Consider the following 26,329-nt stretch of genomic DNA (forward strand, 5'->3'; position numbering starts at 1 on the left):
CTGAGCTTTGCTTAGGGGAACCACTGTATGTAGACATTGCTGGGCCTAGCTTTACTTATTGTGTGTACTGCAGACTACCATCTTAATGCAGAGATATCTTTATGGACTCAACTGTGAGTAGACGCGGTGAAGCTAGTTGAAGGTGACATCTGTACTTTGGTCCTAATCTCAACACACAGGTCTTTTGTTAGTGTCACAGCTGTGTGCACATGTGTCTTGAATTATGAGTATATGCTCTATGTCAGGGGTCTCCAAACCGGTCCTGGAGGGCCGTATCCATGCCAGATTTTTAAAATTACTACATGTATCTCAATGGGGATATCCAAAAAATCCGGCATGGATCCGGCCCTCCAGGACCGGTTTGGAGACCCCTGCTCTATGTAGTGGGTTATTGGACTCCTCATGCATGTGTCATCAGGGGATACGTTCCACAGTGAAGAGGCTGGGTCGTTTAATGCATGATGTGTCTAGCAAGGAATGAATCACTGTGTTTTCATATTCCCTTAGGGTGACAGCTGTACGTAGAAGTGGCTGGGTCCAATTTTAGGATATGCCCGTACTATGGGACTGACCTTTTCCTACAGGCATTTGTTAAGGGTTACAGGTGTATACAAGATCAGCTGTGATTACACTGAAGGTTGCATGTAAAAATGAGTGGCTGTGTTTTGAGGTTTGCTAATAGAAACTATTATAAGTAGAAGTGTCTGGGCCTTATATTATTAGATGTCTGTAGTTGGCTAAATGTGGTTTCCTTGTACAGCTTTCTTTAAAGACACAGCTGTGTAAGTAAGTAGAGTGACGTACCAGTAAATGGTATATGCAGTAGGAGACTACAGTCTTCATGTTCAGCTTATCTCAGGGTGGAAGTTGTATGTAAAAGAGGCTCGGTATTTCAACACATAATATGTGTACTAGGGGAGTATTCACTTGGTTCTCAGTTTGCCTTAGTGGGGGCAGCTGTATGTAAAAGTGGCTGGGCCTAACAATAGGTCATCTGTGTATGCTTTTTATTCAGAGGTTTGTTTAGAGAGTCACTTGTCTTACCAGTATACAGTATGTGTGGTGCTGTACAGCACTGCTTAAACCCAGGTCTGTTCTTGGTAAAAGTTGCATCTAAAAGTAGCTGCACCTTTCAACAGAGGATGTGTGTTTTAGGAGACTAATCACTCTGACTGGAGATTTGATTAGTGAGATCACTATATATGGAATTAGCTGGGATTAGTATGAAGTGATATGTGTATTGTTAGAGAGGCCTTCTGATGCAGAGCATTGTTTAGGATGAGCTCATCAGTAGAACTGGCTTCACCAATCAGTGTATTGTATGTGTGGTGCGTGACAAGTGTGTTCATACCCCCCTCCATGTTTAAAATTTGAATTTGGTCCCTGGACCTTCTAAAAAGCCCTGGGAGGGTGCTCCGTGTGTCCCTCAATTTTTAAAAGAGCCCCAGGGGTCGACTGGAGGGTCAGCTCGGCACCCCTATATGTTATGTTAGTATGAATTTGTAGAGCGCACGTTCACCCCAAGGTTTCTTGGCGCTGTGTGCCACTAGGGAGCCCGTCCTGGCTTTCCCTGTGAGATGGTCCCAGTAGGGCGTCCCCAAGGTGAGGCCAGGCATCCCCGGCAGCGAAGGGGCCGTTGTGGAGATTAAGCAAGCTATTGCCCAGAGTTGCAGCGTGGGACCCATGGTTAGAGAGGCACCGAGGCGAGATTTATCAAGCCGCTGACTTTGGTTCCGTACCCTGCTGCGTCGGGAATTGAACCCTGGTCCCAGGCCGACCTCTGCTTCTGGGTCTGCCGCCTCTAACCGGTGAGCCACACTTCTCCATATATATTATATATATGCAGTCCCGGGGAGGCGGTGGTCCCCGGGCCTTGTTAAAGCTGTAGTATGGGGGTCTGTGCGGTCCCCCTCCTTTTTCAAAGAGGACCTGGGGAGGTGATGTTCCCCCGGCCCCGGGTTTCTACACGTCAGAATGAAGTCCAATTTAGTACTGAAGCCCACAGGAGTAAAGTATAATTAATTCCCCAACCAATAGTGTGCCAGGAGTCGCTTTTGCAGAGTAGTGGATAATAGAGGGCATGGCCTCAACAACCTCTTAGCAATACTGCTATGTGGGACTTACTGGAGGTAACAGGAGGAGTTCCTTGCCCCCAAGGACCCTCTGGACCCAAAAGGACTTCATCCCGAACCAGCAGCAGGCTAGGAGGCATGTTTGCAGAGTGCTGGAGAAAGGGGGTGGGGCATCTGGCAAGTTGCTGTTTTTTTCTATTTTTGGGGAAGGGTGGGCTGCATGGCCCACCTCCCGGGTCAATTTTTGCCCTGGGGACCCCATCCCCTTGGCCTTTGCAATTTTTATTTAAAAAAATACTAAAGGCGAGGGTGCCGCGCTGACCACCCCCCCCCCCCCCACCCTCCTGGGCTGGTTTTGTCTCTGGGCCACATCCCCCACTCATGACATGGTCAGTGGCATGACATCTGGCTGGGTAAAGGGCCGAGGCCACAAGGGCATTGGGACGTCCTCCGCTGCCTCTAACAGTTTTGGTAATGTGTGTGCCCTGAATGTACATGTAACCCATAAAGACTTGTGCACAACGGTGTTGGGGGTCGCGTAACTAGTCATTATGGGTTACATGTACATTTAATGTAACTAAGTGACACAATATTCTTCTTTTCCATCTTGCTATTCTTGTCAAAAATACAATTTGCTGACGCCTCAAGGCTACTGTATTTACTGGCGACCCAAGTTATGATTGATGGAATGAGATGTACTTGTATTAATGATATAATCATACTGATATCTGTTACCGAACTACTGTGCTTCAAATATTTTGTAATTTTGCATAATAACGTATCGCACTGTTTTAAAAATGCAAATAAAAATAATTTTAAAAAAAATACAATTTGCATTTAACTGCTATAATTTTTGTTGTCTCCCTGTTTTCTCCCTCCTTCTGCAACTTTTTTTGTGCATGCTTTCTTATAAGAATAATTATCCTCCACTAATACCTGTTGAGATATTGTTGCTTGGTATACATATTATTTACCCAGGTCTCAACTGGGTTGACGCGTACCCTCCTGTTGTGCGATTCTATATAATATTTTTGTAGCACAATATTTATTATTCAGTATTATAGTGCTGTACCTTCATGCAGACCTCCCATAAACTACACGCTATGAATGAAGAAAGGCTTCATGTAATAAGACCTCCTCTGGCTGCAGCAAAAGATTGATCATGAAAAGTTATTTGAAAGCCTAAGGAGAATTCAAACTGAGAGCCGTGATACGTCCTTAGATTGCAATTGTATTACTTTTTGGGGGGTAATCGACAAGAATAGCTAAGGCACTATACAGAGATGAAAGAACATATCTGGCATTGTGCTAGCTCCTTTCTCCCCACACACCATCAGAGGATGAACAGAAATAATGCAATGTCTTACTTCTCTCTCACATTGTACAGCCAGCATTCACCTCAAATGCTTATCACTGCTTTTACATGCATCTCCCACCTTATAGGTGGATGTTTTAATCTCACATATTACCTCTCTACTCAAGGGTTTTGCTTTGATTGGCTGGCTAAAGGAGACTGCTCTACAGTCCCTTTTGTCTCAAGATTTCTCTTAGATACAAACTTGTTCCCTTTTTGCTCATTATAAGGGAGCTTTGCCTTTGCCATTTGCAGATGATCTCAAACTTCAGTTTATTCATTGCTCATTATAGTGGTGGATGTCACCAATTTTGTAACAGTATGACCAGTTACCTATTTATGGTGCACCACAGATGAATGTAATGTCTAATAAAATGTATTCAACTTCTCAATCATAGAAAAGGAAATCAAACGCAAAAACAAAAACATACGAATGTCCAGACTTCCACAAGGTGAAAAATTAAAGAGGCACATTGACAGCAAAGACTGATCGTGAAAAAACCAATGACAAGCCTGGCTGGGATGGCAAAGCATTTCAAGCAAGCCGGGCCGAAGACGGCTGAAATGCCAGAAACCGGTCCCCGGTAGCTTGTTTCCTTCCCAGTGAAAGAATTGGGTTGGTAGTTTGGTTTGCCCTGTTCCCATGATACACTGGGCCAGGGACAGACTAATTTGCATATAGCCAGGTTCTGAGCTGGGATGGTGCAGTGAGCTAAAAAACGGTGTTGGATTAAGCCCTGATCATTTGACTGGGTGAGAGTATTCTGCTTAATTCAGAAACTCTGTCCATCACCACCCCCTGTTGTTTAATTATTAAAGCATTTCTTGATAGCACGACAATCTAAATAATTATAGTTAAATGTGCTGCATGAAATCAGCCTGTCTGAATTGATGTGAACTGTCAGCAGTGTTTTGTTTTTTCAAACACATGGGCACGGAAAATACATTTAAACCGGGATTGATGTTCAAACCATAACTATGTCAGGGGGAGTGGTGGACCCATCACGTATGCCCACATGGCACGTTCTCTCTCTGCTGGTGAGCAGATTAATCTCTTGATATTTATGTATACCGTGTCTCTACTTTCACGGAAGAATCAAACATATTTCACGCACAGCAGGTGAAAAAAAAACAAGAGACCAAACAGCTGAGCAGATGCTATAGAAACAACCTCTCATTGGTACACTTATTCCCTGGTGGATAGGAACACCCTGGGGTGTACAATACCGAGAAATGTATTCTGATATTCTGCAAGCGGGTGGTTTCTGGCTTAGCCTCTCAAGCAGATCCTACATAGTTAAATGCATTTCAGGTGGGGGGGGGGGGGGGGGGGGGATTTAGGGTGAGGGAGGGAAAATGGTCGACAGATTTTTCCATCATGATGATTAGAGAAACAAGCACTGACAAAGTCAGTTGGTCAACCCTGTGCACATTGTATGCAGACAGGCAACATGCAGGCACACACACAAACACATGCACAAACATACATTGCAAATCCATGCCACCATTCAGACTTAGAGGGACACCCCTAGAGTAGGCATGAGCGGATTTTGCGGATTGGCAATCCGCGAATTTGCGGATTTGCGAACTCGCAATCCGCAAAATCCGCGAATTCCCGCGAATTTGCGGATTTTTTTTTTTTGTGTTCGCCCGTGTTTCTGCCAGTTCGCGAGGGTTTTTACAATTTCGCAATTTGCGAACTTACCTGTCGGGTCGCAAGTTTTGCGAACTTGTTGTTTCTACGTGTCCAACCTGTTTGGGACACTCTTCTTCATCACTGCCACTCTCTGTCACCACTGCCACTCTCTGACTACTCATGCCACCCTCTGGCCCACCCATGCCACCCTCTGTTTCATCACCACACCCTCTGGTTGTCCAGTGTACATTATTTTCGGCAAAGCAAAGCACACCTTCCCTGCCTCAAGTGACCTGAATTAATTTGGGGCTGATTAATGTGTCACAGAATATTTTTTTAGCTGGCACCTGCTTCCTTAGTGCGCCCTGATTAGTGATCTTTTGCACTTGCTAAGTGCTTTCATTGTTGCAAAATTAGTTACAACACCTGCCCTGCCCCAACTGACAATAATGAATTAGGGGCTGATTAATGGATTTTAACTTCCAGCCTGGCTCCTGCTTGTCTCCCTTAGCTGTAATTCATGACCTTTGTGGCATATGTGTAACTATTCTGAGGTTCAGAGCAGGGTCACATAATAGTTTCAACTGGCAACTGAACTCTGGAGGGGCCCCTCAGGAAGCACTACAGGAAATGGCTACTAATGATGTGCCTGAACTTTTGAACCTGGTAAGTAGTTACTTTCAGTTTTGCTTAGAACGTATTTCTGCAATTTCGCACTTATTCGCGGGGCGCGAACTCACGCGAACAGTGCGAGCAGTGCGAGCAAAATCCGCTGCTCGCGGATTTGCGGATTTTGCAGGAAATTCGCAAATCTCGCGGATTGCGGATTTCCCGAAAATCCGCAAAATCCGCGAGCGGAACGGATTTTCCGCCCATGCCTACCCTAGAGGCATCCATGCACAGAGAGATCAATCCACATATATTGACAAAGGTGTGCAATCCAATATACGGACACCCAGGCACATTGACCAAACATACAAATCAGAATCCATGCACACAAGGGCACCAGGGTACACACAGATCGTACATAGGGAGGTACTCAAAGATATTGTTAATAAATAATATGAGAGGGGTCCCTCAGTCCAAAGGGACAGGGCTCCGTTCATTCAAGACTGTGAAGTCACACATTTTTCTCTACGGAACCACAAATAACCACAATAATCTATCCACTGTTATTCAGTCACACATACACTTGTCAAGGTCTCACACACCTTACATACATAGCCCCAAGCCTATGTAAGTAAAGTGCCACAATGATTATAGTTCCACGTTTTTAATAAAACGATCTTACCACATTACATCACAAGTATTATATTAAATAGGCTCTTTAAGCACAACATTGAAAATACATCACATAAAAGAAGAATGTTAAAAAAATCTATTTGTCTATTATTAAAAAGTAAGTAGCATCACCAATTTCATGTACTGTCAGCAAATGCATATCAATGAGGAAAGGAGAGTACGCACAAGACAAAAAACTCTGGGGCATATTTACATGTTCTGGCGCATCTCTGCAAATCTGCAGGGATGCGCCAGAACAGATGCGTCATGCAATCCCCTCCTTCCGCCACCGCAGATGCGCCGCATTTACAATGCGGAGCACCATGGTGCAAGGAAGGGAAGATACGTGACGCATCTTGTGGCGTATGGGCAGCGCATTGCTGAAGTTGCGTCGCAAGCACGACACAACTCCTGCAATGCACAGGGACCACCCATATTCAACGTGGTGCGTCACTCCCTACGCCTGCTTCAAGCAGGCGTAAGGATTTGACGCAGCAGCGTCGTAAAACTAACTCAGTGAAATCTTGTAGATTTCACTACGTCAGTTTTACGGGGCTTTTTCTGCGAGGGAACGCCCACCCTGTGACAGAACGCCCACATGAAACCTGACGCAGGTTTCATGTGGCGCAGGGCTTTACAACGTGACGCATCTGCCTAGATGCGTCACGTTGTAAATAGGTCGCAACGTGGCGCATTGTTTATCCCGCCGCTGCGTCACAAAAGTGACGCAACGGTGGCGTAAAAGTGTTGCAAGGGGCTTGTAAATCTGCCCCAGGTGTTAATTTTTTGCTAATTTGTGCAAATCAATAACACGGACACAGGATTATCTAATGGGTTCATATGTTCCTCAAATTTAGCACTATATAGGCGTCAACGCATTTCGGTGGTTTTATGCAGATGTGTCCACCTTCTTCAAGACAACAGACTATCTCTCACGTATCAATACTTATTGTTAAAACAAAAAAAAGCATTCATTTTAAGGTCTCGCCTCTCAATGCGCAAGCTCATTGAGCAGAGCGAGACTATAGCGTCTTAAACAGACTTTACCTAACTGGGCGATTTGGTGCTGTGCCCGTGGCTTTTAGGTCAATGTGCAAGCGCATTGACCTAAAATGCGCGAGCACATCACCAAATCGCCGTCTGTTCCCTCAGCCGCACTCCTCCCACACCTTTGAAGTGAAGCTTAGCTTCACTTCAAAGGCCCCTGCTGCTTTCACACCCTCTCCCCGCTCCGCCCCCTCCCCTGCCCGCCGTGTCGCATTTCTCCTCCCCCCCCTTCTCTGCCTTTCCTCCGGCGCTCGCCCCCTCCCCTCCCTCTGTTCCATTGCAGAATTAAGTAGCAGCCCACGCAGAAAGCAATTTAGTTAACACAGATGACTCGGTGTGTTAGAGTTTTATTGTATACCCTTTATTTGCTCATTGAATGTGCTTTCTGTGGTGGCAGGCCCTGTCAATTGTTATTCTGTGCCCTTCTGTGGATCCACAATTGTATTCCTACTTCTGTTTGTGTAATGTCTCCGTTTTTGTGTTTTTTACACAATATGTTCCCTCTTCTATAAATTCCCTTCACCTAGCAGCCTTTATCCCACCTGTCACCCCCCGATGAGCCGACCAACGCTTAAGCATGAGTTGCCGTGATTCCTTGATTCACTAAACCTTCTCTCTTTCCCTCGAAGTCCATCCTATGTATCACGGACATGATGTCCAATACTCGATTGTTTTTTTACGCATATTTTTTGTCAAACTTCAGCGACCTTTTTTGCAATGGATAAACCTGAATTACTGTTCAAACATGACACTTACCTAGCTTCACTCCATGAACATGGCATGAATGAGAGAGAGAAAGAAAGCGAGCATTCGCAAAGCCAGTAACCAAGCCTGTCATCCTTCTGAGGTTGGTAAAGTGAGTGATAAAAGCAACATCTGTTATTTTACAATGCTTATTTTATTGATAAATTATTAGGGTGCTTTCAAACACCAGGTCTCGTATGAAACGCTCTCTCTATATGTGCAAGCATTATAGGCATACATGTTTATTACTGCAGGTTCCTAAGTAATGCGGCGCAGTTTTACATATGGGTGTGTGGGTCTCTATAGGTGGCACAGGCTGATGGGTGCTATGGCGACATCTCTCTTTTCCATCGCGTCATCACTGCGATCTCTCTTACCTTCTCCTATGCCTCTCTCTCACCCCTCAGACCTTCTCCCTACCCCCTCTCTCTCTCTGTACCCTTTCTTTTTATGGCCCCTCTCAACGCTCTGCAGGCTACAGCACCAATGCCCCGTTGGGCGCTTGGCCTGCCTTCTCAGCCTTCCATGGAGCGCGACGTCCAGGCCACCCCTGCAGCACGGTCCTCAATGGCCTCTAACTCACAGCAGGATGCTTGGTTTTTTTCGGGAAGGCTGCAACTGTTGGTTGTGTAATGTACTCTTTGTTCGAAATTCCGGAAGAATTGGATCTGTCTTAGACACAAATAAAGACACAAATTTAAATGTTATTGAAATAAGATCATCTTTTCTCTGTCACAAACCCTTATGGAACCCACAGGACCACCACACCCACCACCACTACATCCACCACCACATCCACCACAACCACCACCCCATCCACCACCACTACCACCACCGCATCCACCATCACCACATCCACCGCATCCACCACCACCGCATCCACCGCATCCACCACCACACCCACCACCACTACTTCCACCACCACATCCACCACAACCACCACCCCATCCACCACCACCACCACCACCGCATCCACCATCACCACATCCACCGCATCCACCACCACCGCATCCACCGCATCCACCACCACATCCACTATCACCTCCACATCCACCATGACATCCACCGCCACATCCACCACCACCACATCCACCACATCCACCACATCCACCACCACCGCATCCACCACCACACCCACCACCACTACATCCACATCCACCACAACCACCACCCCATCCACCACCACCACTGCATCCACCATCCCAACATCCACCGCATTCACCACCACCGCATCCACCGCATTCACCACCACATCCACCATCAACACCACATCCACCATCACATCCACCACCACCACCACATCCACCATCACATTCACCATCACATCCACCATCACCTCCACATCCACCATGACATCCACAATGACATTCACCGCCACATCCACCACCACATCCACCACCACCACATCCACCACCACCGCATCCACCACCACCACCACACCCACCACACCCACCACCACTACATCCACCACCACATCCACTACAACCACCACCCACCACCCCATCCACCACTACCACCACCACCGCATCCACCACCACCACCGCATCCACCACATCCACCACCACCACATCCACCACATCCACCACCACATCCACCATTTATTTGCAAGTTTGTACCACGCTGGCTTCACTCCCGGAGGAGTATCTCCACGCCTTTGGCTTCTACAAAGAATTAAGAAGAAGGGCTATTGCAGATGTTCTAATCTACTGTTTAAACAGGAAGGTCTTCAACATTTTCCTGAAGGGAACCATCACCACCACATCCACCATCACATCCACCACCACATCCACCACCACATCCACCACCACATCCACCATCACATCCACATCCACCGCCACATCCACCGCCACATCCACCGCCACATCCACCACCACATCCACCACCACATCCACCATATCCACATCCACCACATCCACCACCACCACATCCACCACCACCACATCCACCACCACTTCACCAACGCATCCACCACCACCACATCCACCGCATCCACCACTTCACCAACGCATCCACCACCACCACATCCACCACACCCACCACCACTACACCCACCATCACATCCACCACAACCACCACCCCATCCACCACCACCAACACCACCGCATCCACCATCACCACATCCACCGCAGCCACCACCACCGCATCCACCACCACACCCACCACCACTACTTCCACCACCGCATCCACCACAACCACCACCCCATCCCCCACCACCACCACCACAGCATCCACCATCACCACATCCACCACATCCACCACCACCACATCCACCATCAACTCCACATCCACCATGACATCCACCATGACATCCACCACCACATCCACCATCACATCCACCACACCACATCCACCACATCCACCACCACCGCATCCACCACCATACCCACCACCACACCCACCACCCCATCCACCACCACCACCACCACCACCACCACCGCATCCACCATCACCATATCCACTGCATCCACCACCACCGCATCCACCGCCACATCCACCATCAACACCACATCCACCATCACATCCACCACCACCACCACATCCACCATCACATCCACCATCACCTCCACATCCACCATGACATCCACCATGACATCCACCTCCACATCCACCACCACATTCACCACCACCACATCCACCACCACCGCATCCACCATTACCACCACACCCACCACCACTACATCCACCACCACATCCACTACAACCACCACTCACCACCCCATCCACCACTACCACCATCACCGCATCCACCACCACCACCGCATCCACCACATCCACCACCACCACATCCACCACATCCACCACCACATCCACCATTTATTTGCAAGTTTGTACCGCGCTGGCTTCACTCCCGGAGGAGTATCTCCGCGCCTTTGGCTTCTACAAAGAATTAAGAAGAAGGGCTATTGCAGATGTTCTAATCTACTGTTTAAACAGGAAGGTCTTCAACATTTTCCTCAAGGGAACCATCACCACCACATCCACCATCACATCCACCATCACATCCACCACCACATCCACCACCACATCCACCATCACATCCACATCCACCGCCACATCCACCTTAACATCCACCGCCACATCCACCACCACATCCACCACCACATCCACCACCACATCCACCACATCCATATCCACCACATCCACCACCGCCACATCCACCACCACCACCACATCCACCACCACCACATCCACCACCACTTCACCAATGCATCCACCACCACCACATCCACCGCATCCACCACCACCACATCCACCACCACATCCACCACCACCACATCCACCACCACATCCACCACCACATCCACCACTTCCACCGCATCCACCACCACCTCATCCACCACCGCATCCACCACCACCACATCCACCACATCCACCACCACATCCACCACCACTTTCACCACATCCACAACCACCACATCCACCACCACCACATCCACCATCACCACCACATCCACCATCACCACCACATCCACCATCACCACCACATCCACCATCACATCCACCACCACCACCACCACCACCACATCCACCATCACATCCACCATCACCTCCACATCCACCATGACATCCACCGCCACATCCATCACCACATCCACCACATCCACCACCACATCCCTCACATCCACCACATCCACCACCACTGCATCCACCACCACCGCATGCACCACCACCACACCCACCACCACTACATCCACTACAACCACCACCCCAACCACCACTACCACTACCACCTCCACCACCGCATCCACCACCACATCCACCACCACATCCACCATCACATCCACCATCACATCCACCATCACATCCACCACCACATCCACCACCACATCCACCACCGCATCCACCATCACCTCCACCACCACCACATCCACCACCACCGCCACATCCACCACCACCACCACATCCACCACCACCACATCCACCACCACCGCATCCACCACCACTGCATCCACCACCACCACCGCATCCACCACCACCACCACATCCACCAACACATCCACATCCACAACCACCACATCCACCACCACCACATCCACCACATCACCACCACATCCACCATCACCACCACATCCACCATCACATCCACCACCACCACCACATCCACCATCATCTCCACCATCACCTCCACATCCACCATGACATCCACCGCCACATCCACCACATCCACCACCACCACATCCACCACCACCGCATTCACCACCACCGCATGCACCACCACCATCACACCCACCACCACTACATCCACCACCACATCCACTACAACCACCACCCCATCCACCACTACCACCACCACCGCATCCACCACCTCCACCGCATCCACCACTGCATCCACCACCACATCCACCATCACCACCACATCCACCATCACATCCACCACCACATCCACCACCACATCCACCATCACCTCCACATCCACCATGAAATCCACCACCACATCCACCACATCCACCAATGCCACATCCACCACCACCACCATATCCACCACCACATCCACCACCACCAACACATCCACCACCACCACCACATCCACCACCACCACCACATCCACCACCACTTCCACTGCATCCACCACCACCACCACATCCACCACCACCAACACATCCACCACCACCACCACATCCACCACCGCATCCACCACCACCACCACCACATCCACCACCACATCCACCACCTCATCCACCACCTCATCCACCACCGCATCCACCACCACCACATCCACCACCATCACTTCCACCACTACATCCACCACCACATCCACCACCACTTTCACCAAATCCACAACCACCACATCCACAACCACCACATCCACCACCACCACATCCACCACCACCACATCCACCACATCACCACCTCCACCACATCCACCACCACATCCACCACCACCACATCCACCACCACATCCACCCCCACATCCACCACCATCACCACCACCACCACATCCACCACCACCATATCCCCCAGATCCACCACCACCACATCTATATGTGTGTGGCTCTGTGTGTGTGTAGGTGCAAATGCAATGTTCTTGGATTTTCGTCACAATAAAATACACTGAACATAATCTTCACAAAAGTTATTTACAAACGTTTAAGCTATTGCCATTATAAATTACAAAAACTTTTATTTAAGTATTAATTATTTACAAAATTAAAAGCCATTGTTATTTGTAATATCAATACATCTAAGTCACGTAAATACAACACACATTGCATTACAATTGCTATAGGTGTCACATTTGCAAAAGTCAAAACTATTGACATTGTAACTGACAAAGCTGTTAATTTTGCTACTTTCAAAACCAACACATAAATAAAAAAAGTGTCATTTACAATACCAATAGCTCAAACTTTCCTAATGCGAGACCTATTGCATTTCCAATGCTTGTTTATGTAATGTTGGTTAAAGTGTTGTCAGAATTCAATGTGTTTATTTAAACGGTTCAAGGCTTGAATATGCAGCAAGGACCCTCCAGCCTCCCACTGGACCAATTTTTTGATATCAAATAGGTTCTCCTTTCTTGGCAAACTGCAGGGATCATTGTTATATCGCTGACCATAAAGGTTCACTAGCCATTTGTTGCGCCAAGTGGTGGCTTAACCCGTACAAATAGACGAGCAGTCGTGTATACGAGGCACACTGATTGCGAGGCACTGGGAATCAATCAACAGCCCCCCTTTGTGCATCAAATGGCTAGTAAGCCTTTATGTATGTATACACCTACAGATGCATATACATTCACCGACAAAGCACACATCCGTGTACACAGGTATAATGGATTTGTGAATAGATATGCTTCTGTGGGTGGATACATGAATTAATGGATGGGTATATTAGTGCTGGTGGAAAAAAGATGGATGTTTGGGTGGATAGGTGTCTTTGCATGTCTGCAAATAGATTAATACATTTATACTGTGGGTGGCGGGACTGAGGAGTCCATCGTTGAGGGTGACTGGCATGAACACATGGTTATCTGTGTGTGGATGAATAGATGGATGCTCTATCGTGAATGTGTGTATTTGTGTCTGAGTGTACGTGTCTTTGTTCGGGACATTGATGCTTACACAGAAGTGGAACATGATGTGACTCCCGCTGCGGGACTTTTCATCAGACATTTCATCAGACTGGAAGACAATGATGCATTGGCATGTAGAGGCCCCGATCTTCTTGAGGTTGCTCTCAACAAAATTACAAACACACAATTACTTTCAGGGACTAAAACAACACACTACTACACGTATCATTCTTAATGACCCCGGGAGAACAATGCCTGTGGGGATTAAGGTAGTTATCTTGTATCATTAGTGCCCGTGAACTGGATCCTGATAACAGGCAGTCGCTTCTTAAATTTGCCCCTTATGCACCTTTTAAAGCATCTTTAAAGCATCAATGTCAAATATTATAGTTCCATGAATAGCAACCACAGCAAAATTCAAGAGAGCGACCTTCGGTATGGACCCAGCAAGACAATAACAATGTGTCTTTAATTTAAAATGCCGTTTGCTGGTTCCCATTTATTCTTCACAGTGCTGAGAGCTATAGCGCAAAAAATAGAATCATAGCCTTTTCAATGCATCAGCACAGATCACTATCCAAGGTGAGCAGCTATTAGGTGGCTGAGGACATGGTAATTGGGCGAATCAGCCCACTGCCTGCAAGATTCGAGGTTGAGTGGTTGGACAGGTCCAGGCTAGGTCTGTGTGCAACTATGACAATGACCAGAGAGAATGGTAAATGGAAAGCCTATTGGCTCTGAAGCCTGAGAGAGTCACACCTGATGAGATAGATACTTACTGGATACCTTTTTTCTCTAGTGCTCCCATTTCCTCTTCCCACCACTACTTAGATCTACTCTTAGGGCCTTATTTATGAGGCCTTACGCCGCCGTTACATCACTTTTTTGTGGCGTGGTGCTGTAGCAGCGTAAACAATGCACCACACATCTAGGCAATGTGTCCCCACCGCGCTACATTATATCTGCGTATGGTATAATGTATGCAGGGTGGGCGTTCCCCCATAAAAAAGGCTCGTAGAAGTGGTGCAGGGAAATCTCTAAGATTTCACTGCGCCACTTGTGCGAGTTAACTGCGTTAAATCCTTATGCCTGCTTCACAGCAGGAGTAAGGACCGACGCAGGCCCTTTTACATGGGACTCGCCCATGTGTAATGACACATTGCTGGCGTAGCGTCTGTTTTGCGACACACTCTAGCAATGTGTAATTACTGCACCACCAGATACGTCAGGATTCCTGATGTATCTGGTCAATCTTTGCAAAATGGAGCGCCGTACTGTACATGCGGCGCATCCATAGTGTTGAAGGAGGGCGCACTGAAAAGTTTTGCATTGCTTTTTTCAACCAGTGATGCAACTCTTTTTATAAATGAGATCCTTAGTATTTCTCCTTGTACTAGCAGAACCACATTCTGGGGAGCCAGCAGTTTAACACCAGACTCTGCCATACAACACCTTCAAATCTTGACAGGTACTCACAAAGAAATTAAACGACAGACCAAGTATCTCTGTAAAAAAATAGTTTTTTAGTGAATCAAGGCAACACCGCTACCTGTAGCCTGCTCCCTGCTCCTACGTAGGGAGTAGTTTGCTTATATTGAGCACAGAAAAACCATTGAACAATTTCTATGTAACGGCCAGCCGGTGCGGAGAATGGTTCATGATGAGGAAATGGATGATATATGAATTTTAAACCACTGGTTTTGCATCACGGAGAGCACCCTCGAATGCACATATGAGAATTGATAGGGATGAGGTCCTTTTAAGAGGAAGATGTAGAAGGACACACAGTAGGAGAGATAGTAGATGTTTTGAGAACAATGATAGATGCGAGAGGATATATTGTGGCCATAGGTTTGGGAGACAGAGGTGCAGGTGTTTCATTGATTATGTTTTAAGGGAGGAGTAGTTGGTGTTAGAGGAGGACTGGTGTTAGACACTAACCTTTAACTTGTGGCAGGTATGTTAAACTTTTTGGAGACTCAACTGATTTCCTTAAATTATCCTTCAGTTTTTATTAATATTTTTAATGCACAAGTGGTGTGTAACTTTGTGTGAGGCTTTAGCACCTTTTTTGCCTCCACAGTTCATAAAAGTTGGTGAGGAGGGACGTGGTTTCTGTGCCAAACAATATCGCAGTGGACCCGTGAGGTCCAGCATTTAGCGGAGCTCTTTTTTTCTCACAAAGCCCTTTTGATATGCAGCAGCCACTCGTCTTCAAGTTTGGAGGCTGCACTTGATCTTCTTGTCGCGCGACTCTAGATGCTTTCATCTTTCAGCCTCGCATATCGGCCATGGGGGGAATTCTCCTCATAACGCGAGCGGTTGCCATTTTTTAAGTGTGCCGCTTGCAGTGTATTTTTCCTGCACCATTCTTTTATATGTTTTTCTCCCAAGTAAAGACTTTGAATGGTTTATGTACTTAGTTGACAAAAACATGGCATGCTCTACCTATTTTATTCAATTACTGTAAGTTTACTTCTCATCCTCATTTGAAATACTCCATGATGTACTTTGAGAGTGGCCTCCATTTTCCTCACATATAGATAATGCCCTTCTCATCGTAATGACTGTCTCAGCATCAGACGTTTTTGCAAACTGTCTTTGTCCTTATCAAATGGCAATACCTACATAAGTTGATGTTACAAGTTGCCTCCTCCCTTCTATATTTTACACACTGAGCACCATTTCTATTAATCTGCGGTCACCATTATGTTTCTTCTTTTTTTTCTTTTCTTCCTTCATGTGTTTATTACGCATGCTCTTCTACATACTATAACAGAGTTGGTACATTCAGCAGTTTGTGCTATTCTTGTTGACTCTGGATTAATCTTAATTTATGGGCAGAAATAAATCCTTCCTGAAAACCCCGCACACTGCTACTCATTACTTCAAGATGGCTAGTGATTTTTCTGCAGGAGTTAAGGCCACCTCATCTGTTTTGAAATCTAAAAGGGTGAAAAATTATTATCCTTCACCTAATATGTATTCTACTAATGCTGTTCTAGGCAACACCCTTGACCAAGAGTGATGGGATTGCAACCTTTAATGTGTGCCATCAATGAGAAACTTCAACAGATTGAAGACCAATGGATTATCATGGAGTGTGGGATGGTGGAAATAGAGCAACACATCGGTTCTCTTCCGGATATGGCTGCTAAGATCCCTGTGCTTGAACAGGAGATTATGAAACTCAAACTTCATACAGAAGATTTGGAGAACAGATATCATTGTTACAACCTCTGCTTGTGTGGTCTTTCCGAGGCTCTTGAGGGTCCCTATAGGCTTGACTTTTTACAGAAATTTCTTCTTGACCTACTGGGCCTTCCTACATCTCCTGATCTTAATTTACAATGTGCACATTGGTTGGGCAGACTTAATCCTCACTCATCTAAACTTTTAGGAATTATTATGCTTTTTCTTGAATTCCCAGACTTTGTTTGAGTCCTAAAAGCTGCAAAGGAAAAACAGAGCCTGGTCTGGCCATAATATATCCATCTCAAGACATTTCAAATGAAGCAAATACTAATCAAAAATAATTCCTTGCCTTGCGACCTCAGATGAGAAAATTAAACATGCAATATGGCAAATATGGAATTAAAATGGTTTCTTCAGTCTATTAATTTTCATGTTATGGGCACTAATATTGAGAAGCCCTGAGACTGTTGCATGTGCTTGTTGTTTCCATTTCTTCAAATCGCTTGAATAATTGCTATTGTGCAAAACTTATTTTTTCTCTTCTATGCTGTTATTCTTGTTATGGTGTTGACACGTCTCCAGAAATTTCTCATTTCTTCTCTTCTCCAGTCTGACTATTGTTTGTTGATCTGTCATCTCTCTTATTTTATTATGTCTCTCCTTTCCTCTATCTTCTTTTTTTACTTTTACCATTACTTTGTGAGTGCTTACATGATGCTTGTTTATTTTGTACTCCTACACTCCATCTCAATGTTGTTTTTATTTCAAGGTGTAATTTTGCCTCCTTTCCCTTTTTGCAGCTTTTTGCCCTTATTCGCGTATCCCTAGCCTCATGTATCCAACATGTTTAACGTTGTCTCGTGGAATGTTCAAGGGCTCAGACATCTGTTCAAAAGACAAAAGATACGATCTTATGTATCTAAGCTTGATTCTCCTATTACCTTTATACAAGAAACTCATTGTTCTGCTGTAGAGTCAATTAAATTGCAACGACAATTGGTTGAGCAAGTTTTTTTTCTCTCCTGCTATTGATCGTAAAAGTGGAATTGCTATGCTATGTCATAAAACGTTGAAAGAACAAGTTATATCCACTGAATGTGATACAGATGGTCAATGGCTACTGGTGGATGCCATTATTCCTATCCAACATGTTTCTCTTTTTAATATTTATGGTCCTGTCAAACCGGCCCAGAGTTTTGACACATTAAAGAAAAACTTGCTTTTATTTCTAATTCCAACATCATTTTAGCAGGCGATTTCAAACAATGGTTAGATTCCTTCTCAGACAGAAATTCTAAATGTAAATTTAATTCAGACAAATCTCACAAAGCATTCAAATCGGCCCTCATCTCTCGACCATTGTTTGACATCTGGAAAACCTGTAAACCTGATAAATTTGAGATCACTTGTGTTCTCCAATGTACATCATACACTGTCTAGAATTGATTGTTTTAATTTCAAAATCCTTGCTCCCCACTTTACATTCATCTAAAATAGGCTCCATGTTCATTTCGGCTCATGCACGAGTTCTGTCCTCTTTTGATATTTCAAATGTTGATGCCTAATCAAGCAAAAGGAGATTCAATCATTCTCTCTTATGTGATAAGAAACTCCTAACTGAAGAAAATGTTTCTATGCAACAATCTTTTCAAAATATTAAATCTATTGGCACCTCCATTACAAATAATTGGGAAGTGTTTATGGCCTTCTTCAGGACTTTTACTATTGTTTATTCTGCTAAGGGGAAACAAAACTTGAATGCTCACAATCTGCTTTTACTACACCAAATTAAAAAGCTTGAACATGCCCATTTTGCCTCTAACTCCTCCTCAATATTGCTTGACCTTATCAAAGCCAATGCCGACCTTAACAAACATGCTACAGCCGATGCCTGCAACATTTTACTCAAAGTAAAATCTAAATTTCATGGGGACCAAAATAAAGCGGGTAAAATGCTTGCTAGTTTTTAAAAAATAAAATCTGAGGGTAAGAATATGGTACCTATCTTTAATACATTTTAATAATTCCACTGCTGCCTCTAATTCAGATAGCTCCACCACTTTTCAGTCCTTCTACAAATCATTACATACATAAGATACCACCCTTTCTGGTTCCAATATACAATACTTTTTAATTGCAGTCCTAAACCTCTGCCCCATACTCATTTTTTTATTGAATTAGAAGCCGACATTCCACTTCCGGAGATCATGGAGGAAATCAAGTCTGTGAAGAAAGCTAAAGCACCTGGTCTGGATGTTTTTTTTTTATTGAACTTATTTTTTCCTTGTCCTAATTTTTTACTCCCAAATTTTGCTTTTAAACTCTTTCCTTTCTGACTCTAAAGCTAACAGATAATTTTTAGAAGCTTTGATAGCTCTAATCACAAAGCCTGACAAAGATCCAAAATTCTGTAAAAACTACAAGCCAATTTCCCTGATTGTTAGACCTAGCACCATTGGCGTGGGTCTCCCTTTCATTTTTGTTGTTGTTGCCTTATGTGCTTTGCTGGTGTTAGCTGCTCAGAACACTGTGCCACTGCCAATCAGTGCCACAGTGCAGGTGCTCCCTGTATAAAAATGTATACATGGATTGGATTCCATGATTGGCTTATTTGGTTTACTGTCAGACCCCAGTAAAGTGCACCAGGAGTGCCCAGGCCTTGTAAATCCAAATGCTGCTAGTGGGCCTGCAGCACTGGTTGTGCCACCCACAGAAGCAGCCTGGTAAAATGTGTCTAAGGTCTGCCATTGCAGAACCTGCATGCAGTCTGGTACTTTCATGCTGAATGGGCAAGTGCACCCACTTGCCAGTCCCTGAACCTTCCCTTAACTTCATATTATGGTAGGCCCAAGGGCAGGGTGCATTGTAAGCATAAGGTAGGACAAGCCCTGATGTGTGTGGCTTGTCCTAATAGTGAATTACAGCCAATTTCGTTTGTCACTGTTGCAAGGCTACCTGTTCTCATAGGCCTGAATGGGCTGTTAGAATTGTTACATCCTATGATCCTAACATACTCAGGGAACATGGTAGAAATTCGAGTTTAGTATGCCTGAACTCAGAATAATAAAATACATCTTTTAGTAAAGTTTATTTTAATGTTCTGTGTTTGCAAATACCACTTTTAGAAAGTTGGTATTTGCTTGCCTAATCATTTCAGCCCGCCTCTGCTCTAATGTGTTTTCTGCTGTCTGGTTTCTGTGAGTGACAGGGCTGGGGAATTCCAGGAGACAGGCTGGGCAGCCAGGTGGTGAATAGGAAGATTACATCCAAGATGGGTGGGAGTAGTGCCCCTTGTGTCTGAATAGGGCTGTGCTCTGCCACCACAATGCTGGCTCCACCTCATGTGGAGTGAATGATGTCTCTGCCCTGCACCTTGAAAGAAGAAGTCAGAAGCCCGTCCACAAAGTGCTCAAGAATTGGACTGAACTAGGCAAAGGCCCCCTGGCCTGAAAGAACAAAAGATTTGGAGTATAAATATTGGAGCCCTGCTCCTAAGAAATTAGATCTTGCTTGAAACAAGAAGAACCTCTGCCCAACAAGAAGGAACTGGGAAAGCTGCCAGGAGGAGTACTGTCCCTGACCTGGGGGATTGGCCTGCAGTGGTTGCCTTACTGTGAAAGGAGAGGAAAAGACTGAGAGAGACTTTTATCAACTTGCGCCTTCAACAATCTCCAAGGGCTTGTGGGTGAGCTTGCCCCCTGAACGGAGTCTCAGGACTATTGGACTCCTTCTGCCTCAAATCGAGTCGCTGGAATTTGCCGATCTCCCCCTGCTGCTGGAGCCACTAGCAACGTGCGCCTTGCAAAACCAGACGGCTGTGAAGCTGTATCTGTGGCCGCCCTGCACCATGTGAGCCACTCTGCTTACGAGCCGTAACTCGAAGCGTACCAGCCGCCTGACATCTCGCTGCTGGGGAATTGAAAGGCATCCAACGCCTCGCACAGTGAACACCTAAAAGACCCGGACCGTCCGCATCGCTCCCCAGAGTCCTGCTCCAACGCCTCGCCCTGAGACGCCTGCAACGAACCAGACTCACATTGGAAAGCCGCCGATAACGTCCCTGGTTTGATGTCACTGCTGGCAAGCTCTTCGTCCGCGTCGGACGCATTTCAAGGTACTGTACGATTCGCACCGAGACTGTGTGCGCACCAGACCGGAGAGTCCGCAACGTTTAATTAACTCTTTGTTGGTACGATCTTTCCCAAAAGAGCTGCACAGTCAGCGCGAAGCGCATGGAACATAAAGACACGCATTGTTAAAGCTAGAACTGCATTCCTAATAGTATTGTGGTAATTTTTACTACCGTTATTGGATCTTGTACTAGGCCTTATATAAAATATAAATTTTTTTGATACAAACAGTGTGGTATCCTTTTGTGGTGTTGTCCCTGAGTTACTCTATGTGGTCATAAATGCTTAACCTGGTCATAAATGCTTAACCTGTAAAACGCTTCTGAGATAAGCCTTGTCTGCTTGCGCCACACTGCCTAGAGGCTGAGCAGGGGTTATTTTAGAGGGTGATCCCCTTATCCTGACTAGAGGAGAGGGTCCCTGCTTGTCACAAGTCCTTACCTGTGCCAACCAGAGACCCCCAAATCTAACACTGATCATTTATGAATTCAAGATTATTGCTAAGATCCTCGCCTACTGTCTGGAAGCTGTTGAGCCCCAAAATTGTTAAACCTGATCAATCTAGTTTCATTGAAGCTAGACACAGCATTCCATGCCAGGATGTTCTCTAATATTATTGGTAAGGCTGGCAAGAGTAATATTCCCCTAGTGGCTTTATCTCCAGATTCCATAAAAGCTTATGCCAGCATAAATTGGCAAATTTTATTCATCATCTTACACTGTTTTGGATTTAGTCCCACATTTATCTTATATGTAACACTGTTTTATTCTGATCCCAGTGCCAGTGTTTTCATAAATGGTTGCTCTTTCCCATACTTTTCTCTACATAGGCGTACCAAGCAGGGATGCCGCTATCCCCTTTTTAGGTCGAGGACCGTCGCACTGCGTAGCAGTGGGCGGAGCCGAAGATTTATTGTTTCTTAGAGGGGGCTTCGAACCCGCCCCTCTTCTCCATTGGCTTGCCTAGAAAATGCTGGCCAGCCATTGGAGGAGAGGGGCGTCACTCGGTTCAAGCCCTGTCTTTTTCGGATTCGGGGGCGTTTTTTTAAGCTTCTTATTTGTTTTCTTTCTCTCCTCTTCCCATTGGCTGGAATTTTACCTTCCAGCCAATGGGAAGAGGAGAGAACGAAAACCCCGCCCCCGAATCTGAAAAAGATGATCCTTTCTCTGAGGCATTTCCGCCTCGCCTCGGAGAAACGTGGACGTGTGGAGGCACCTCTCCTGCTTTTTGTGAATGCACAAGCAGTTTATCTATATAAAAACGCATCAAATAAATAAAATAAATAGCAACGTCATGTGCATACTTTATTTCACATACTGGTGATTTTTTTGGGATTTTTGTTTTTTAATTTCTGCAACACATCGATGTCCCGTGTTATGCCTTCATCCAATCGATTACAATGGGCCAGCTCCATAGTCGAATGGGTTTGTGCAACGCATGCTCTGCTTTTCACGTATTGGCTGATAGGGATGTTCTTCACTCCTACCGTGCCACCAGATCCACTCTAGCCATCCTTGAAATCGTTGAGTATTTCTATTGGTTAAGGTTAACATGACGCAACTAGCTGGCTGCCAATCCGCTCTTGCCACCCTCTGGGTCTGGGTGTGAGTGTTGATACTTCCGGTGATCTCGGGCCGCTGCTTTCCCTCTTCTGCAGAGTCCAGAGCTGAGGAAGCGGCAGGGCTGCAGTGACAGGACCCGCTCCCCCCTTGCTTGCTGAGTCGTTCACCATGCCCGCTAAGTCCCTCTACTCCCATCTGCCTTCGCCCTGTTGTTTTTTGGCGTCGCCTCAGCTTCTGACGTTCTCGAGTGAGAGCGGGGTGAAGCTGTGCGGACGGGAGTTCATCCGCACCGTGGTCATGTCCTGCGGGGGGTCCTGATGGTAGCGCTACTCCCCGGAGCCGACCAAGGCAGCACCAAACCCTACAGTGAGTACTCATGGTGGGGCGGGGGGTCCCCCCAGCTACCCTGTCTGCCCCTTTCCGACCCTCACTAACTCTCTGTTTCTGCTTTTGTTTCTCTCCCTTTGCCCTCTCACCTGCTGCCCCCCTCCCCCCGGTGTCTCATACTCTGACACGCTTCGCCTCTCCCTGTCTCTCCCTCTGCATGATCTGTGCTTTCCTGTGTCTCTCTCTCTCTTACTCTTCCATGCCCTTCCTTCGTCGTGTGTTCTCCCTATTCTTACTTCCTCTTGTCTCCTCCCAACACTGATTCTTGCTCCATCCTTTGTTTCTCCTTCACACTCTCTGCTGTATCCCGCTGTCTCTCACCGCCTTCACTTGCTCTGTCTTCTTTTATCTTTGTTCTTTATTTCTCTTTCTCCTGTCCCCCCTTCTTTCCTTTCTCTCTTTAAGGTTAACGTGACGCGGCTAGCTGGCAGCCAATCCCCTCTTGCCACACTCTGGGTCCGGGTGTGAATGTTGATACATCCGGTGATCTCGGGCCGCTGCTTTCCCTCTTCTGCAGAATCCAGAGCTGAGGAAGCGGTGGAGCTGCAGTGACAGGACCCGCGCCCCCCTAGCCTGCTGAGTCATTCACCATGGCCCGTTTCGCCCTTCTACTCCCATCTGCCTTCGCCCTGTTGTTTTTCGGCCTCGCCTCAGCTTCTGATGTGCTCGAGTGAGAGCGGGGTGAAGCTGTGCGGGCGGGAGTTCATCCGCACTATGGTCATGTCCTGCGGGGGGTTCCGGCGGAAACGCTACTCCCCGGAGCCGGGCCAAGGCAGCACCAACCCCTACCGTGAGTACTCATGGTGGGGCGGGGGGTCTCCCCAGCTACCCTGTCTGCCCCTTTCCGACCCTCACTAACTCTCTGTTTCTGCTTTTGTTTCTCTCCCTTTGCCCTCTCACCTGCTGCCCCCTGCCCCAGTATCTCATACTCTGACACGCTTCGCCTCTCCTCGTCTCTCCCTCTGCACGATCTGTGCTTTCCTGTGTCTCTCTCTCTCTTCCTCTTCCATGCCCTTCCTTCGTCATGTGTTCTCCCTTTTCTAACTTCCTCTTGTCTCCTCCCAACACTGATTCTTGCTCCATCCTTTCTGTTTCTCCTTCACACTCTCTGTTGCATCCCGCTGTCTCCCACCCCCTTCCCCTTCTCTGCCTTCTTTTATCTTTGTTCTTTATTTCTCTTTCTCCTGTTCCCACCCCTTCTCTCCTTTCTCTCTTTAAGGTTAACGTGACGCGGCTAGCTAGCAGCCAATCCGCTCTTGCCACACTCTGGGTCCGGGTGTGAGTGTTGATACTTCCGGTGATCTCGGGCCGCTGCTTTTCCTCTTCTGCAGAGTCCTGAGCTCTGGAAGCGGGGGAGCTGCAGTGACAGTACCCACGCCCCCCTAGCCTGCAGAGTCGTTCACTATGGCCCGCTTCGCCCTTCTACTCCCATCTGCCTTCGCCCTGGTATTTTTCGGCGTCGCCTCAGCTTCTGACGTGCTTGAGTGAGAGCGGGGTGAAGCTGTGCGGGCAGGAGTTCATCCGCACTGTGGTCATGTCCTGCGGGGGGTCCCGGTGGAAGCGCTACTCCCCGGAGCCGGGCCAAGGCAGCACCAACCCCTACAGTGAGTACTCATGGTGGGGCGGGGTGTCTCCCCAGCTAACCTGTCTGCCCCTTTCTGACCCTCACTAACTCTCTGTTTCTGCTTTTGTTTCTCTCCCTTTGCCCTCTCACCTGCTGCCCATCTCCCCCGGTGTCTCATACTCTGACACGCTTCACCTCTCCCTGTCTCTCCCTCTGCACGATCTGTGCTTTCCTGTGTCTTCCTCTTCCATGCCCTTCCTTCGTCGTGTGTTCTTCCTTTTCTTACTTCCTCTTGTCTCCTCCCAACACTGATTCTTGCTCCATCCTTTCTGTTTCTCCTTCACACTCTCTGTTGCATCCCGCTGTCTCTCACCCCTTCACTTTCTCTGTCTTCTTTTATCTTTGTTCTTTATCTCTCTTTCTCCTGTTTCTCCCCCCCTTCTCTCCTTTCTCTCTTTAAGGTTAACGTGACGTGGCTAGCTGGCAGCCAATCCGCTCTTGCCACACTCTGGGTCCGAGTGTGAGTGTTGATACTTCCGGTGATCTCGGGCCACTGCTTTCCCTCTTCTGTGTGTGTGGGGCTCTGTGTGTGTGTGGGGTGCTCTGTGTGTGTGTGTGGGGGGGCTCTGTGTGTGTGTATGGGGCTCTGTGTGTGTCGGGGCTGTGTGTGTGTGTGGGGCTCTGTGTGTGTGTGGGGGGGCTCTGTGTGTGTGGGGGGGCTCTGTGTGTGTGGGGGGCTCTGTGTGTGTGGGGGGCTCTGTGTGTGTGTGGGAGTCTGTGTGTGTGGGGGGGGCTCTGTGTGTGTGTGGGGGGCTCTGTGTGTGGGGGGGTCTGTGTTTGTGTGTGGGGGGCTCTGTGTGTGTGGGGGGGCCCTGTGTGTGTGTGCGGGGGTGCTGTGTGTCTGTGTGTGTCTGTGTGTGTGTGTGTGTGTGTGTGTGTGTGTGTGTCTCTGTGTTTGTTTGTCTGTGTGTGTGTGTGTCTGTGTGTGTGTGGCTCTGTGTGTGTGTGCGTGGCTCTGTGTGTGTGTGTGTGTGGCTCTGTGTGTGTGTGTGTGTGTGGCTCTGTGTGTGTGTGTGTGGCTCTGTGTGTGTGTGTGTGTGTGTGTGTGTGTGTGTGTGGCTCTGTGTGTCTGGCTCTGTGTGGGTGGCTCTGTATGTGTGTGTGGGTGACTTTGTGTGAGTGGCTCTGTGTGAGTGTAAATGCAATAGTTCATGCATTTGTGAGCGATTAGGCTATTGGCATTGTAAATGACAATGCCATTTATTTAACGATTAAGCTATTGGCAATGTAAATGACAATGTCATTTATTTATGATTTTTAAAAAAAATAAAAAAATGTCATGA

This window comes from Lissotriton vulgaris, chromosome 4_1, assembly GCF_964263255.1.
Source record: "Lissotriton vulgaris chromosome 4_1, aLisVul1.2, whole genome shotgun sequence".
Taxonomy (NCBI): Eukaryota; Metazoa; Chordata; class Amphibia; order Caudata; family Salamandridae; genus Lissotriton; species Lissotriton vulgaris.